The following is a 17,199-nucleotide window of genomic DNA, read 5'->3' as shown; positions in this document are numbered from 1 at the left end:
CTTACAAATTAGACATACTTTGAATAACGATGAAAACATTTTAGTAAGACACTGGAAATGAAAACGCATCCTTCAGAATTGTGTTGTTCTTTGTGTATCTTAACGTATTTTAAAATAACACTTTTAAGGCTTAGATGAATGTGTTTTTCCAGATAAAATTGCCCAAAAAGTGAAAATATTAATTATTGAAATTATAACAGCCGAATTAATTACTATATTTTCATTCATTATATTAAATACCAGTGAGTAATAACACTTTTCTTTTAAATTCTACAGAAATTCAAAATATTCTTAGATTACTACTTACACCTATCACACAAATTTGATAAGTGGTAAACATCTTCAACTTGGAAGGTATACTTACGTAAATGATTAAATTATTATAAATTACACAAAGTCATTGTATATAATTTACACACGAGCAGTTAAATCACTTAAATAGGCTAGACGTAATGGATTAATTAAACTACACAATAACTTGTACATAATGTGAAATTTAACTTTAAAAAGTGCATCAAGGGGTACACACAAGCTAACAGTTATTAATGACACATACAATAGTTTTGTTGTACAAATTACATTAATACTAACTTAAGATCAAAGCAAGTTACCTACTTAGAGTGAATCTAATAAAACAAATATACCTTATAATAGGTATATATAATTAAATGTCTTTTTCTAACGCTCTTTTTTATAAAAATTATCATTTTCGGCCTTAATCCCAATAACATCTCACGAGGCTATACCAGCTTAGGAAATTTAGGCTAGTCCCAAATACATATATTAAGTTGATTATGCAAAACAAAATATATAACTAAAATTTTCTAGTAAATAAATATTTAAAAAAGTATTATAATTAGATACATTAGCTAATATTACCAACGAGATTACCAGTACAGAGATAAATGTGGACACGTTACTATGGAACACGAAACGTACTAGTTGTTGTCTCTAGGCGCTCTCCGTTTCACCAAACTTTTACCACACATTTAAAATATATCAATAAATCTTCATATAACCCTAATCTCCACGATAAAAACTTCAAATACAGTACATAAGCTATATGACCAGAATTACCGTTACGTAATATTTGAATTTAAATTACTAGAATTATAGTTACGTAATATTTGACTGTTTATAGCCAGAATTACCGTTACATAATATTTGAATGTATATAACCAGAATTAAAGTTACGTAATATTTGACTGTTTATAGCCAGAATTACCGTTACATAATATTTGAATGTATATAACCAGAATTACAGTTACGTAATATTTGAATGCATAAAACCATAATTACTGTTTCGTAACTTTTGAATGTATATAGCCAGAATTACCGTTACGTAATATTTGAATATATATAGCCAACATAACCATTAAGTAACACTTAAATGGTACCTTAAATGTCATATTTACTTGAAATAACACACTCTTGTGCACGTGTAATGCAGTAGTTCAAAAACCACCTACTGGTTCTACTTAGCCCGCGTTTACTTATCACCGCAGAAGAATAAGGGTAAGTGTAGTAGTATTATCAAACAAATCTGTGGAACAAAGTAAAGAGGAGAAACATAAGTTTACTGATAAAAGATGTGTCGTTAACTGCAATAATAATTTAGAGAGATAATAGAGATGTTACAACCCTCAACTCTCGTCGATTTGTTTTAACTTCAGAGAAAATAGAGATAGATGGTCTTTATGATGCTCTTTGTCATCAATTTGTTCTAACTTTAAACAAAACCCGATAAAAAATTCTCACCTTGGTATCCTAACTTCAGACATAACTACAATACATATAACAAACCTTTGTTTATCATTGAGCAGAATTTTAAGTTCCGTCCTTGTAACAAGCACCCAACTTTCACGAGGGCTAAATCTGAAGGTTTGATTATATCTTTGTTGATGTAATTTATGAATACAGCTTTATGCGATGATGTTTTAAAAACTGTTTATTCAAAAAAATGTAGCACATTTAATATATAAATAATGATTGTTTGTATTTGCATAAACCGAACACTTTTCCCCTGCAGTAGCTGCCGTAAAGAGAATATTTTTTCTTAGAAAATGTTCCCTTTTTTTAAATTTTACAGTACCATACTATTTAAAACGGCCCCATGTTTGCTAACGCTAATTACTAAGCCTCTCGCAAGTTGTAGAGTAACATGAATGTTCCCTACATGTTGTCTAACTTTTGTTTCTTATTTCAAGAATTTAATTCAGATTTATAGAATGACCTTATGTGAATATACAATTAAAATATTTATAGAAAAGTTTATACCTGCAAATTGTACTGGTCGAAGTACCCATGATATGCAAGGTGAAAAACTATCGACTACAAAAGTTTGCTTTTTCTTCTCACAGTTCGGTTGCAACTTTAATATCTTGTCTCCTTAGTTACTATAGGCAAATATTCAATAATATTATAACTCCATTTTATTGTTGTCTTAACACTTTATATTGGTTAAAAGCGTAACAATACTCGTCAATCAACTGTTGTAAATATGTGACGTAACCGAAAGAGAACGTGTGTGTTTTCTTATACCAAAGCCGCACCAAACTGTCTGCTGAGTCCACAGAGGAGAATCGAACGACTAATTTTAGCGTTGTAAATCCGTAAACTTACCGCTGTTGACAGCGGTTGACCGAAAGAAAAGGAAAATGAAGACAGAAATGTAAAACAGATAAGTGAAGGATAGCAGTGGGAAAAGACAGAAGTGTTCAAAGTTGGGTTATAAAAAAGACAATTTCTCCTTTAAAGCTAGTAAACAAATTGTACCTAGATTATAAATAAAAGATTGTTCCTCGCGATCACGTTTATAACGTTTTGCTGGTGTAGATTTCAGAGCAACAAGTTTTAAATCTGACAAGTTTTGTTTGTCGTCTGTAGATCGCTTAGGTACATACGACTTTAACCTTTTATACACGTATAAAAATAGAAAGAACCAGAAAATGTTTTATGATCAGATTAAAATACACAAAGAGATACTACTAAGAAACAAACATATGATGTTGAAAGGATACACAACTTACTACCAGTGATAAAAACAAATTGTGAGATTTTGTGATACTCCACAATAAGTGTGTCAAAAGGGTTTTAGTTTACTATGTTTGATGTTCCATGTTTGTATAGGAAGTATTCTGCAAAGAACCACTCAACAATAACATACCGTTACGTCACATGTTGATATGTGAATGATAGTGTTATTAATTCATAACAATTTAGTGTAGAATATCCTGTTTGTTGTCAACATTATTCATACCTGTTCTTCCGTTATTTAAAAAGTTAATGTTGAACTTTGAACTCATCCGTAGCTTTTCAAGCTCAGCGCGAGAAAAGGATACCATAAACAGGAGACAGAGGTACACTGATGGAAAGCCACTACGGTTCACGATATATATAAAACAGGTAGTACATAATGTCCAATCACATTCAGATATTGTCTACAGCTACTTTCAAAGTCGATCTTCATTGGTTGTTGTTCAGATCGAAGTCTGTAATATCATAAAATGGCAAAATAAAAAGTTTGTAGCAAATAAACCACAAAGAAAACTGTACGAAAAACAAGACATGAGTAATTAGTATGTTATGTAATAAACATTTATTAACAAATACAATCATAGGATTTGGGATTATGATTTAAAAATTAATAGGTAAATTGTCCACTGGAGAAACACGTTAGAGTTTAGATATTAAACAGTCCCCCGCAAGTACAGCAGCAAGTCTACGGACTTACAACGCTAAAATCAGGCGTTCGATTCCCCTCGGTGGACACAGCAGATGGCCCAATGTGGCTTTGTTCTAAGAAGATACACATACGTGCATGTTAAAAAACATGAAAGTCTGGATTGGTTTCTTACTTCTTTGTGACTTACATTCACTAAATGTTACAAAATTACAACGTATGTCTGAGTAAAACTGTTCGTACAGATTTGAAATTATTTTTACTTAAAGTTTAAAATATGATATGTTGGTGCGCACTCAAAACCTGGAAGATGCTCATAAGTTGTGAAAGGATAAAAAACAGGTGTAGAAAAAGATCAAAAAGTTAAAAAAATACATTGCAGTAAATGATTAGTAATAGCTATTTTATAACTCACAAATTACGTTTTAGTTCCAGATTAGTTTTAACCCCATATCATACACTCAAGATTTCTTCTGACTAAAGTCATCCAAATTTCTCTTAGCTCGAAGCTTGTATATATTTTTATACGTATGAAGACCGTATGGTCTGTTATACTGACGAAACCAAACGGTATCTACTAGTAAGAGCTATTAAACATTTGGAACTTTCTAAGAAAACAATAAAAAAGTTGTCTAACTCCTATTCTTCCTTTACAGAAAATTCTACCTTTTCTACTTTTTATAAATTTATGTTTATATTCATCCTAAACTTCTGAGCCCTAAAGAAATCTTTTGAAAAAACTATCACTGAATAAAAATATTCATGTTATATTGTCCGATAGTAACATTGTTATTCTTACCTGAAATGACTTAACCAAAAAGTGATTATTCTTGACCACTTTACCAAATTTAAAATCCTTGTCAATGCTTCTTAAATGATTACTATCATTACTTAAGGAAACATTCCAAAGATGACCAGATGGTTAAGGCGCTTGATTCGTAATATGATGGCCACATGTACGAATCCCATCACACCAACCATGCTCGTCCTTTCTCCCGTGGACTCGTAATAATGTTACGGTCAATCCTATTATTTGTTGGTAGAAGAGTTGACAGTGGGTGGTGATGGCTAGCTGCTTTCTCTCTAGTCTTACACTGCCAAATTGAGGATGGCTATCGCAGATAACCTTCGTGTATCTTTGTGTGAAATTTCAAAACCAACAAAGATGCTTGAGAAAACTTAGTAACAAATATTCAGAAATATCAGCAAATTTGTCAACTAGGAATGTATGTTGTGCAGAAATATCACCAAAGTAGCCAACAACGTGTATGTTGTTGTATGATGTATAAACAACGCATTTATGTTATACAGATGTATCAGTAAAGTACTCAACCAGGCATGTATGTTGTTAAGATTTATCAGTAATAAGGTGAACCAGACATGTATGTTGATATGTTTGTTTCAGTAAAGTAGTCAACTAGGTATATATGTTATTCAGATTACAGTCAACCAGGCAAGTAATGTTGTTCAGATGTACATTTAAGTAATCAACCAGGCATTATGTCGTTGAGATGTATCAGTAAAGTGGTGAGCAAGGCATGTAAGTTTTTCAGAGGTATAATAAAAGTACGCAACAAAGCATGTATATTGTTCAAAGGTAATAGTGAAGTTGACAACTAGGCATGTAGGTTGCACAGATGAATCAGTAAATTAACCAATCAGGCATGTATTTCCTTCAGATGTATCAGTAAATGGGTCAACTAGGCATGTATCTTGTTCATATGTTGAGTACAGTAACCAACTAGGAAAGTATCTTGTTCAGAGATGTCAGTAAAGTAGTTAATCAAGCATGTGTGTTATATAGATGTACCAGTAAAGTAGTGAACCACGCATGTGTGTGTTCTTCAGAGGTATCTGTAAAAAAGCCAACTAGGGAACTATGTTGTTCAGATGTATCACTGACGTAGTGAACCAGGCAGGTACGTTGTTCAAATTTATCGGTGAAGTAGTCAGTGAAGCATGTATGTTATATAGATGTAGCAGTACACTAGTAAACAATGAATGTATGTTGTTTGGAGTTATGAGTAAAGTACTCAACCAGCCATGTATGTTGTAGAGATGTACTCACTTCATAACTGACTTTTGCATCACTTTGGTTTTTACCCTTTGTCTATCATCTCTTCCACCTATTCCTCTTTCCCTATTGTTTTTCTTCTGTTTTCTGATCCTCAGCAGTATTGTCCCAGTGACACAATGTCAGAGCTCTTGGCTTTAAATGCCTTATAGAATGTTATTTTTCCTTTTCTGGGTTACTTTTCCCACCTCTTTGTTGAACCCTGAATCCTGGAGACTGATATCTTCTCATTGTACTTCTCTAAGCCACTACTGATCATTCCCTTGTTCCAAATAAAGGAGTTTCACTGTCTTAATAGGTTGTTTTCTCCCAACCTTTAAATTAAGGTGGTCCATGTCTTGGATGCCTTTCATCACCTTACAATAACCCCATCATCACAATAAACTGTACTGTTTTGAAGTTCTACTTTTTGGCATGACTCTTGCTCCTTACATTTCCAGTCATGTTATGAGGGCTTTAACTTGCTACATTCACAGTCTTGGCCTTTGTTTCTTTTCAATTCTGGAAACATGGCTGCATTTTGCTTCTACCTTTTCTACAGGTACATTCATTATTAATTGAGAAACAGTTTCTTTGAAAAGGTATGTTTTAATTTTTGGTTGTTGTTCCTTTCCACTCCTTATTTGGGCTCATCCATTTTCACTTTGTTTGCAAATTATGGAGTATCTGGTTACCTGAGCTCTTTTGATCCAAGGTCACATAACCAACATTTTTTTTCAATGGGCAATTTATCATGTTACATTGCTTTTCTTTTGTACTGCTTGATTCATCCTTTCACTCTGGGATCCCTAATCTAATTGGTGTTTTTATCCATACTGACTCATCAGGCACCTTCTGTCACTGGGCTATCTTGTTGCTCATCATTTGGATTACTTTATCAGGATTCTTGACCAGAGATTTTCAGTCTGCACCATGGCAGGATGTCATGAGGCTTTGTTAGCCATCTTTGACTTTTACTGCTATTGTTACATGTTTTATTTCCATGTCCTTCCTTCCTTTTCCTGACTCAGTTTATGTGCCTTATTGAGACCTTTTTGTGGTTCTTTACATGTTTATCTAATATTTGAAACCTTTGCCACTTGTTCTTTCACCTTTACATAAAGCCTTTTTCCTTCTTCCTTAGGCTTAAGGTCATCAGGTTTCCAATATGTATGCCTTATATGCCTCCAGTACTCTGTTCCACAAATCTTGCTCCATTTTGTTCCCTAACTGCTCTTCCCTTCTGTACATATAAGCAGCTTGGACAGGTCTCGGGTCACCTTTTTCTGATTCTCTTCCATCATTTTCAGCTCACAATGATTGTTCTGATTATGATTGTCTTTTATACCCAATTCAGGCAATTTAGTTTTGCACTGCTCTCTTTCAGGATGCATATGCCTATTCTTGCTTTAATTCCTCCTTATTCATGAATCATGAGTCCACTATTCTTATCAGGTGGGTTCAGCTCTTATCTGGGTTATTTGTTTTTCCAAGAGGATGACATTCTCAAATTCTATCCTTTCACTTCTCATCAGATTTTTACCTTGATTTACTCTTATGTCACTGTTTTGAAAACCATTGGATTGAATCTTACAGATGGCATACATACCTTCAGTATCTGGCATTTATCTTCAAACAGATATATTATCCCTCCAGGTGTTAAAATGGGGTAAGGCCTGATTTATAACTTTATATAATTAACCCCAGAACCAACTCAGTGGCTACTATACTTGTTTTCCAAATCCACATAATGATAGAAGTAAAGGAAAGCCTATCCAACCTGATTTTTGTGTGACTACTGTTGAGATGGAGTTTTTCTGAAAGACCACTATGGTTGTATGTGTGTGCATGTGTGTATATTGATGTCCATTCCAAACCATATCTCTCACATAATATCATGTAAAAAGCCAGCTTCAGGGGAGTGTCTGCCTACTTTACTGGCTCACGCATGCCAGGTTTTCAAAATCGATTTGTTGTGTAAAGTACTTTTGCAATGGTCAGGATAAATGGGAAAAGGGAACCTTTCCAAAGTGTAGCCAGTGTGACCCTCCCCCTCCCATAATGTATTTGAGTTAAATACTGGACAGTTCCTCTCTGGTCGTGTCCAAGCAGGCAGTGCAATGCAATGGGAAATAAGACAGAAGTATCCATGTCAGTGTAGCATAGGCCCCCCACTATTATATAATTGTTTTGACCAGCCAAGTAGGGCAAAAGTGTTCTTTTTGGGAGTCAGTTCCTGTATTTATATATGGTGAGTAACTTGTACATATTAACCATATAGCCTGATTATTGCACTAGTTACACCACACCTTATGTCCATCTGACTTGTTATATGCAGATAGTTCAACTGGTCATGTATTTTACCTGACTTAATTTTGCTTTCCTTCTTTCATACATCTACCCAAACAAAGAGTATACTGTCTCCTCTAATAAGCTCTTAATATAAGATATCTTGTTTCAAGAGCTTTTCACCTTTTGGTGCCTTTTCTGAAACACTGTGTGAGGACAGAATAGTGGATTGTTTTAGAAGTTAACATTTTCCTTACTTGTAAATGTATTTCTGTTGGATACTTACCTTTCCACACACCTTTTCACTCATCTTTCTTACTACCAGTGCAACTTATTGTCATTGCATTGTCTAAGAATGAAAATTTCAAGTGCAAGTGCTAATGGGGATGCATTACACATGAAAGATGTATCATTCTCTTCTAGACGGAGGGTTCTTGTTGCATGATGATTAAATCATGTACTAACATAGTTCACATAAGAATGTGAGTGGGAGACAGTTCAAGAGTATTGAGATGTGCAAAATCTCAAGGCAAGCAAATGAGCAATGGCCACCACATGCAAAAATATAAGTATTTATCAGAAATACATTTTTAAGTGAGAAAAATTGCAGTGACACACATTTTGTTGGGTGATTACAATAATAAAATCAAAGTAACCTAACATCTTAAGATATACTATAAGTGATCCAACTAATTTCTCTGCCATATAATTTTAGTTTTCTTACTTTTATTCTATTTCCTAAAGTTAAGAAATATGTGAAATACATGGCACAGTAAATTTATAACTTGAGAACAAGTTCCGTTTACCACAATCTTTTTCTTTCATTGTGAAAGACCTGAATCTGATATGGATATCTTTAACTAATATTATTGTTGGCTTTTCATATCCTTGTAGATTTGTAAATATTTTTTTGGAGGCACTTGAGAATAATAAGAATGGTTGGTTCTAGTATTATCCTGATGGAGGAAACAAGTGTCATTACCAACATACACTCCCACCAGGTTTTGTTCTCAATAAAGACAAAAAGAAGAACCACAAAAAGAAAGATGACATTTCCACTGAAGAACTTGTAGAGAAAGAGGTTTGTTCAAGCATTGTAAAACTGATTTATATTGCACTCAGATCTCTTTTTGTAAATAAACAAAAGTTGAAAGATAATTTAGTGAGATAACTAACTGTAAAACTGGAGTGTTTATGTTCACAGCTATTTACTGTAGATTATGTATGAAAGTATATATTTAAAAAAACCAAAAACTTCCATGGTTTGACATCATCACAACACATGGAACTCTGGATGTGTATCTTATTGAAGGAACAGTTTGTACAAAATGTTTATTGTACTACAGTGATAAATTAGCAAAATGTACTTCATATACCACCTCAGGTTTTGCTGAGAAAGGATTGGTAGATTTTATAATTGTTGTAAAAAAACGTTGTCTTTAAGATGCAAAAGAATTAGGAGAGGCCTTTTCTCCAGTTCCTTGAGAACTAATGAAAAGAAATATTTTAATTTACAGAAACCAGTATATTAAGAATAATTGAGAATAAATGTTTCTAAATTTCTCAAAATATCTTTTCATAATTCATAGCCTTTCTGAAAACTGCACTGTGAATATTATTTTGTGTCTCATTTTTAAGATAATTTTGTAAACTTGTATTTTAATTGTAACACATTAGTGACACTCTGCAGCCTAAATAATGATTTATCTATTTTTTTATAAAAACTAAACAGAATTTTACATCAGTTTCAAACTGCAATTACATTTCTTTATATGACTGTGATATAAAATCCATTGGTTCATTAAATAAATTACTCCACTTTGACTAACTGTAAAATGAGTTGGTGAATGAGATATTACTGTTATTTACCAAATGGGAATGCATCATGATGCAACAGCTGACACCTGTAATTTTAAGATGTTCCTTAGCAACTCTTTTGTACTCCTTTAAAATGAGTATTAACAAATAATTCTGAAAAAGTCAAAATTTCACCTGTCTATAGGTCTATCCACATGTGGCTTGAATTAAGTCATGTTAAATTTCAAGAGCAAAATTAAATCATTGAATTAAAAAGAATATATAAAATAAATTTGTAGTTATTTTTCTACGCTTTTAAAAAATACATCAGAATTGAAATGTATTCAATAACGTTTATAATGAGACACTATTATTAAGGTAAATAATGCCATATGTCTCCAGCATGTTTCTTTATTAGCTAAATACTTTGCTGTTAACAACATTATTAGGAGCTGTCGGTATTCTATAAATTCACCAATCTATTTGAAACTGGATTAGTGAACTATTAGGATGTTTAATAGCTTCTGAAAAATCTCACGTTAGAAATCTGAGGTTCATTTTCACTTATTAGACACAGCAGCTATCCCAGTGCAGCTTTGCTCTAAAATGGCCAAGCTAATGAAGATACATTCTAGAGATATAAAGCATTATTTTATTTGTCTTAATGGAACTAGTTTAGTATTTAATGCCTATTTGGGCCAGGTGTTGGTTTAGTGTTATTTTTTTTGTCATGATATCCTCTTGAAACATACAAGTGAAAGGATCTTTTGTGTTGGAAGTGTAAAGTTTATAATGGATAATTCTGTCACTTTGACATAAGCAATTAGATTATTCTGTACAACCCTGTCCAGAAATATTCCACTGAACTGGTGATGTAAGTAAATATTTTAGATGCAACTTTTAAACATGCAGAATGAACCAGTGTATCAACAAAAGCAAAAACATGGGTTTTATGTACAATAGCTGGAACTTCTCCTCCTAAGGCATGAAGTTAAACATTTATAATATGGTGTAGTTTCAGTACTTAACTTTTAGTTTCTGTCAATATTAAAGTTAAACTAAGTGACAAGTGTTTTGACCAGATATGAATACATTAATTTATTGATAATTATTGTTATAAAGATACTTTCTACTTGTGTGTGTGTGCGTAGTAATGTTAATTTATGGGTATGTTGGGCTAATGACTCTTCTACAATAAGTGTCTGACTTGTAGGTGATAAATATGACAGTAAATGAACAGTATGCACTCCTTGTTTTTACAATAATGTGTGTGTGTGTGTATTCAGAAAAAGTTAAATTTATGTATAATATTCTTTGTGCTATGGAGATCATAGTTGTATCTTAAACATTATACGTTTCTCTTTTCTTGTCAAAAGTTCACTTTGGCCAATTCAATTGCTTTAGAATTCAGCTGACAAACAATAATATTTATTTTTATTTTAATCACAGTCATGTCCATGTATAATTCATTTACACTGTCACACAAGTTACCACAGTTGTCTTTTGAACTTCTAATAATCATCTGCCTTTTGTCAAGTCCACACAGGTGGGTTCACATAGTTTAGAACACCTTTTGATGAGACAAATTCTCCTAATCTCTTTCAAACTTTAATATCACTCTTAATGTATTGCCCATTAGGCCATTAACTCCTATGACGGTTAACTTTACATTTTTTAACTTTTCTCTAACCTACTTCTCTTTTACATGACTTTTACTCCGTTTCCACTCATTTGGTCACAGCTATTTGTACGTTCACTTAAGCCTTCTAGAAATTTCCATAGCCTTTACATCAGTGAATTACAAACACAAATTAATTAATAACACTACCTACATTAAACAGTCTTTAATATCTGACAGTAAGCCCATCTTCAAGGAAATTATTTAAGATATTTATATATCTTATACATAAATAAAAATGTTTTTAGCTCACCCACAAAGTAAACTGATACTGACTGCACCGATGTTTATGGTCCTTTTGGAACTGTTTGTTCTGAAGGTACAACACCCATCTCATGATCCTTACATTATTGACTTGCACCTCTGAATGTAGGCAAATTGTTGATGGTCTGTCTACCTGATGAACCCCTTCCTGTACAGGTAGTTCTGTAACTTCTTAATGGTAAGTATGATAGCTAGACATGCTCATTCAGTAACAGAGTAGTTTTTCTCACTACTTAACAGCTTTTTACTTGTATATATTACTGGAAACAGTCCAACTCTATACCATTGTAAGAGCACTTTCCCAATTTCAATGACTGAAGTATCAGTCTAAACAGTCAATGGTTTGTTGAAGTCTGGAATGCAGCCTGGTGTTATTGTTTCCACTTTACTTTGTTGGATAAATCTTTCTTGGTCAGGTTAGTCAATGTTGCACTAATTTCAACATAGTTTGGGATGAATTTCCTGTAATATCAAAATAAATCCAGAAAGGACCTGACTTGTTGCTTTTTAGTCAGAGCTAGTATATCTTGTATTTGGAATACCTTCTCTTTTTCCATGGCTGTCTTTCAGTCTCAGCACATATTATCCAATGTAGCACTTGGATGGTCTGATGGTGAGACCTACTGCTCTCACATGTTGTAAGAGCTTTCTACATTTCTTCATATAGTCTTCCCATTTCACAGTATGTGTCAGGATGGCATCTGCATAATGCTTGATATTGGTGATGTTATCATGCAGTTGAATGATTCTGCCGAGTTGACTTTGCACCTGCTGAAGTTGGTAACATCCATCTAGTATTACAAATGCTTTCTTCTGTAAATCCTGTCTTCATTATGATTTGGAAATAACCTTTACTGGGGTTGATCTTTGAAGAAAACCTGACCTGATAGTTTCTAGGTTGTCCATAGGTTCAGAATTGAACTTCATCACAAGATTCAGCTTTTGGAAATTTATTTAGAAACATTTAATCTATCCCTAATTTTTTAGATTAAAACTGGTAAATGGTAGGCTGAATTTGATGGCTTAACAATTCCAGCTTCCAACATTGCCTCAGCTTCCTGCTTTATAAGGTATCTCATTGCATAAGGCATCTGAAAGAGCTTCACTTTAGCTGGATGCCTCGATGTTGTGTTGCACAAGGCCTATCTTTCTTGGTCTATCCATGAAGATATCTCTCCTCTTTCCATTCGTTTATCAAAATTTGACATGGTTATATATCATGTAATCTCCATGCTATTTGCACTTTTACTATAGTTGTACACATATAGGTCTATTTATTTCCACTGCCCTTAGCATTTTTTTCTACCACAACTTACCACTGTATAATCATGGCTGTGGCTTACCAAATGTTGTAAACTTACTTAATAGTAACGTAAATTTATAGGTGTGTTGGGCTACGAAAGTTTCTACAGCAGGTATCTGTGACTTGCTGGCAGTAAAGTTGACAAGAAATGAACAACATGCACTCCACTTGTTTTAAAATAAAATATGTTTGAAACAAGTTAAATGTATGTACAAAATTATTTACACTATGGAGATAATATTTGTATTTTAGAGACTATACAGTTCTCTTTTTATTGTCAAAAATCCACTTAAGCCAATTCAATTGTTTTAGAATTCAGCTGCCAAGCTAAACTTTTATTTTTTTTTAATCACAGTAGTATCATGCTGTCACATGGGTTACTACGGTTGTATCCTTAACTTTCAGTATTATTCTGTTTTTTTGTACTTCCAATAATCATTTTTCTCTTGTCAAAGTCCACATATGTGGGTTAAATTGGTTTAGAACACTCTTTTATGAGACATATTATTCTCCTTATCTCTTTCAAACTTTTAATCTCACCCTAACATACCAACCATTCACTCCCACAACAGTATAAAAGACATTGTTTAAATGAAATTTTACTTTTGTCTAATTACATGTATGTTCAATATTTAATTAAAATATATTTTGTGTATCTAATTACATAGATATGTTCAATATTTAATTAAAATATATTTTGTGAGCATAGTATCAACAAAAAACATTATTATTATTTTGCTTTGTAGATACCAGAGAAGGAGGAAAAAAGCAGAGTTTAAAGCTGGTCATCACATTGGTGTAAGTGATATTGTAATAAGTTAAGTTTGCTGACCATTATCTTGGTGTAATTATAACAGATGAACTCTACAGGTCATCCCTTAATTTAAGGATGTATAACTGCATGTTATCATCATATTGTATCATCTATTGTAAATATTAATATTGTTTGATTGACATAAGGAGTAAGTGATCAACAGTTTGTAAAATAATTCTTGAAATTACTGATCATCACTGTGATATAAATAATAATATATTTATTTTCAACATAGCTTGTACTTTGCTTAAGAAGAGGTAAACTAACCTTACAAATAGCAAGACAACTTGATGTAGAATTTTAACATTATATAGTACAAAATGCATTATTAATGAGTGTGGTCATAGAGCATATTTAAACTTGTCAAGTTTATTCTTTTAATTGTTAAGTATGTTTATCTGAAGAGTAAACTAGAATCTTCATAGTTATGAGTCTTCAAACAGCTCAGTGGACGAGAGATGTTTACATTCAACCCAGACTTGGCTGTAGAAGGCTAGATGGGAGAAGATGAGGCAGCATATGATCTATTTCCTTGAAGATGGTATAAATATTTCGTCTATTATCAAAACACGAGGTCTTGTTTGCATGCTATTTTATCTCTTAATGATTTTCATGGAAATGTTATTAAGGAATGTTGCTTAATTAAACAGTATGTGTTTTATTCAGTTCATCAATATCATTTGATATCATAGTTTGTTTCTTCAAAGAGAAAAAAAAAGTTGTACAGTGAAACATTTATATATTTTTTTATTTCTGTCTCCACATTACAGGCTATGGTATCACAAGGATATTGGAATAATTCTTCTTATACAAAAAAAGACATAATTATAATCTCTCTGTCAACACATACAACCAAGTTTGCTGGTAATAATCAAAATAGAGAGATATCAGTGAACAGTTTTGTCTTTTTGTAGCTGGGAAATTAAATTGATTTTAAAAGGCTTTTATAGTTTTGGAGGAAATAAAGATACTCATTTGAACTCAATCCTAAAGTTTAAAATATATATATATTAATTTGATCTCAAGGTTAAAAACTTGAAATAAATACCTCATTTAAAATATTTTATGAAAGTGAATGAAATAATGGACAAAACTGCCTATAGATATTGTATTAAAGAAAGGACATTAGGTGTTTAATGAGTTAGTTTACAAACACTGTAAATGGTGAACTTTCTTCATTGAATGTGAAGTTTTAAGTCAAGATCTAGAAAAGTTAATTGCTTATGAAGAATCAGTCCCAGTTCCAGATTTTTCTTAACTGGAAAGGGGACAGTGAGACATATGCTGGGATTAAATCTGAAATTATGGTAAAACTAAATTTGTGAACAATAGTAACTTTAGGGTTGGAGAACTATTTTAGCCCTCTCGCACTAGTGCTAGCTCTGTTAAGAAATATTATTATAGAATTAATATATATAATATTACTTTTAAATTTTGTCTAATATGTCAGTGCTAACATGTGAAATGTACTTATCATAAAATCTGAGGGCATTGGAACATATAAAAAATTAATCTTTGTAAACTTTCTTTGCAGTTGCAGAACTGTGATTCATATGTGGAGCTAACAGCTGAAACCCTTATCCTGCAAGCAAATGTAGGATTAACATTGTTAATTAATCTTCATGAAGTGAACAGAAGAAAAACAAACCTATATGGTAAGAAGATGAACTCAGTATCAAGTATTACATTAAGAAAGTAACTGTTATAGTTGTGCCTTGAATTTAATTCAAGTGTCTGTTGAAGTAGGAAAGTTGTTAAGATTTAATATGAAGTATCTATTTTAATAAGAAAATTGTTGACAAAATTTAAAAAAGTATGTTATAATAATATGAAGTTGTTAGAACATAATATAAATTAGCTGTTAAAGTAAGATATTGTTAAAACCATTATCAGCTGTAATGATAATTAATTTGTATTTAACGCTTATTAATTTAAAATAAAATGTTTAGACTTGTTTAATGAAACCACATATTTCATTTTTAGACTAAATATGACATTGAAAATGTTAAAAGGTCTGTCTGTCTGTGAAAGGTAGTTTGCAATTTTTTTTTACAGACAGTAAAAGCCTGAATGAAGCTTATAGCTAATAAAAATGATAAATATATTTATGTGTAAAAATTATATATTTGCTTTGTTAGTTATTGTCAATGTTTCAAAATGTATTGAGAAAAATCAGGACAGATTATGTTGATAAAATATCATGTAGATAATTATAGCAGTAATTGTTGGTATCGTTGTTGTTAGTGGTATTTTGTACTAACATGGTATTCATTATAATTGTTTTATTAAATAAATTTGAAGGAGAGGAGAGAAAGCTTCCTGAAGCAGCTGGTAGAGAAGATCATCTTGCTGCTACAGTAGATGGAGAAGCTGTTCCATTCCATGAAAACCTATTTGATGAAGATCTCCAAGAATTGGATGTGGAATAACCAATGTGTAATAAGTAGAAATCCTATAAAGTTATAATGTCTAAAACTTAATTATAGTATGTGTAACTGAACATTGATAGTGACTTGTGTCTCCCAGATTCTTCTTAAAGATAATGTCAAGATTGTTTTACAAAGTACTGATGTCCTACCACAGATATGATCTGTACCATTTGTAGATGTCTGCTCTTCATTTATTTATTACTTACCTACCTATACCTGAACATTTTTTGTTAATAGTTAAAAAAAACACATTCTATTGAAACTTATGTTTTACCTTTTGTCATTTTGTTCAAAGCCAGTTACAAAGTGTGGTTTAAGTGATTTATTGCTCAATGCAGTGATTAATATAGTTTCTAGAATTGAAATGCTAAAGTTACCTTAAAAACAAACATAACATAAGAATGATAAAATGTTTTAAGTAAAACAAGATATAACAGAAGTAAGTGTGATTTTTAAAGAGCAATAATTTTTCTATCTTTAGGAATTTGGTTGTGAAATGTATATTTTTCATTGAATATCTTGTCATAAATATTCATTATTGCAAAATAAATAGTGAAAAAATGAAGCAGTGTGAGGTTAATTCATTGATTTGCACACATCAAACAGTGTTTTTAATTTTTGTAAATGCATAGTTGTATTTATTGAATACAAAAAAATATTTAATCAACTTTCTACAAATTCACAGAAGGATATAAACAAAAGTAAACATAATGTATTTCTGAGAGTTAAATATAAATAATAAAAAGTAAAAGCAGATGTATTGATATTTAACCCACACAGTTTGTCTGCACTGAATCACTAAGCTTAGGGATTAGGCTCAGATTTAGACCTTGAACGTGGACCAAAAAACAACAGTGAGAGAGTTTGCAACAGATGAAAATACATTATAA

General features: G+C 31.9%; 1 long non-coding RNA gene across 1 annotated transcript; it reads left to right on the top strand.

Annotated features, from left to right (window-relative positions):
- Positions 1–8,936: 8,936 nt before the first annotated feature.
- LOC143239683 (uncharacterized) lies at positions 8,937–16,830 on the top strand. Its single transcript, XR_013021309.1, has 5 exons — positions 8,937–9,105; positions 13,813–13,864; positions 14,324–14,421; positions 15,415–15,535; positions 16,182–16,830. It is a non-coding gene; the product is annotated as an uncharacterized LOC143239683 (long non-coding RNA).
- The last annotated feature ends 369 nt before the right edge of the window (positions 16,831–17,199 follow it).

Source organism: Tachypleus tridentatus, chromosome 13, assembly GCF_004210375.1.
Source record: "Tachypleus tridentatus isolate NWPU-2018 chromosome 13, ASM421037v1, whole genome shotgun sequence".
NCBI classification, from domain to species: Eukaryota; Metazoa; Arthropoda; class Merostomata; order Xiphosura; family Limulidae; genus Tachypleus; species Tachypleus tridentatus.
This window is presented reverse-complemented; position numbering and strand designations above follow the sequence as displayed.